We start from the raw sequence: 1955 nt of genomic DNA, 5'->3' as shown, positions 1-1955 counted from the left end.
AACGGCTTGGGTGCAGGCATGCCCTGGACTAACATTGGATTGCTCGCAACAAATGTTGACGCTGTGCATGATGAAATGTAGGTACAAACAAAATTGAAGAGATGTTTGCCTCATTTACAGAGGAAGAACTAGCCCTTGGTTTCAGGTTTTGATCCACGGTCATTTGTATTGTTGCTATAGAAGTCAGATTTGGTTTGGTAGCATATACCTCTTTATGAGTGTAAACTTCATCTTTAACCACATTAGGTAGACCTGCCTACTTCGAGTTCTGTTGATGAATGGTAAATGACTGCCCTAAATTACTCAAATTTTCGCTTCCCTGATTTTCTGTCAATGCAAGTGAATTTAAATGAGATGACAAGTTCTCCACACCAGTATCAGTGGCCACCTTTTCATAGGCCTCAGTAGACACAGAAACAATAGGAGTAGATGACATTTTTGGCCTAACTTCAACATCAGAAATGTAACAATCACTCTTTAGTGTATCACTACAACCCAAGGCAAGACCATAACTTACAAATTGGCCCCTTCTAACAAAACTTTCTTTGTTATGTTCACTTATGAGTGAAGGGTAGGGCTTACTATGAATGGAGTCATCTCTACAAAAAGAGCTTGAGAATTTCTTTTTGCCATCGACAGCATGCTTCAACAAGCTGCTTGACTTCAACTGCACTTGTTGGTTGTCACATGCTAGATAGAGTTGCTTATTTTGTGTGTCTGTAATGCATGAATTTGGAAGCTCAATACTTTCATCTTTAGTTGAGGAGTCAAGGTTAACAAAATGCACCCTTTTTGGTCCATCAGATATCATTGGTTTTAAAGGCTTGGACCTACCAAACGCATCATGAGACTCCTATTGTTGTTTCAGTTGATGTTTTGGAGTTGCTGCTACTTCAACATTTGAATGCACAGAGTAAGGCTTAACTTCTTCACTATTCATGGATAAATTGTGCTGAGTCATTAATTTCTGGAAGCTTACCCCTGAATCAAATCCACCTGTGCCAAAATAATCACCTAGCCTTCACCTAACCTTAAATCTCCAATGTTTTGGCTTGGGCTTCCAATACTCTCCATATCGACAGTTAAAGAGATAGACGTATCTTCAGCTAAGGATTTTCTCTTTCGATGTTCTGGGACATCATAGTTTCCTCCAGTAACTCTTCCAGATGAACTACTTTGGTCTGAAGTTGATGCTGCCTTCTCTTGCTCTGGAAAAATATTTCCAGCAGGTACAGGGGAGTCTGTGCTAGCTTCTACATGGTCCTTTTCACCAAATAGTGACAGCTTTGGGACAACATTATTTTCTTCCTCCCTGGAATTTGGAAGACAGACATCCGACTCTGTGTTGGATATGAGAACACGCCTGGCAGGCCCTACACAACCAAACACCATTGTTAACCAAATAAAATCCATGGTCCAAATGAAAACCCTTTATCACTCACTCTTTACCAATTTCTCTCAATTCGTTTTTTTTTTTCAAATTGGTAAGCCATATAATCTTGCATCTGAATCTGAATCAAGAAAATTACATATCATGCATTGTATTTTATAGTAGGGAACTACACAGTGATCTACAAAAATTTGCAAGTGCTGGTTATGTAGAATTACTTTTAGTCCTTTCTATGTATTTTCACCGGATGCATTGCAATTCCAAGCATTTTTTTTTGTATCAGAACAAATCATTTTGATTCTCCTTATATCATTTCTCAGAGTTGAGCTGCCTCCTATCTGATTTAATAAAACTATCCAAAACAACATTGTGTTGGGTTTCCTCCTAAATGATTCTAATAAGCATCCATCTAAGGGTTGGCTTGTTAGCTGCGACACATTACAAAATGCAAACTAATCAATGCCAACAATCAACTTTCTATTCTTTAATGCAATGCATTGATAAATCTCAGTTGAGGACATTCTAATAAATACTTCTTCCATATTCTCTTGTCAATAATCCATCT

General features: G+C 38.1%; 1 pseudogene; it reads right to left on the bottom strand.

Moving 5' to 3' along the window:
• The window catches only part of LOC149209740 (2-Cys peroxiredoxin BAS1, chloroplastic pseudogene), a 50149-nt pseudogene extending 48757 nt beyond the window's left edge, over nt 1-1392 (bottom strand).
• Nucleotides 1393-1955: the final 563 nt, after the last annotated feature.

The sequence above is a fragment of the Pinus tabuliformis genome, chromosome 1_2 (genome assembly GCF_031772625.1).
Source record: "Pinus tabuliformis cultivar Carrire ecotype Pingquan chromosome 1_2, CPIR1, whole genome shotgun sequence".
NCBI lineage: Eukaryota > Viridiplantae > Streptophyta > Pinopsida > Pinales > Pinaceae > Pinus > Pinus tabuliformis.
This window is presented reverse-complemented; position numbering and strand designations above follow the sequence as displayed.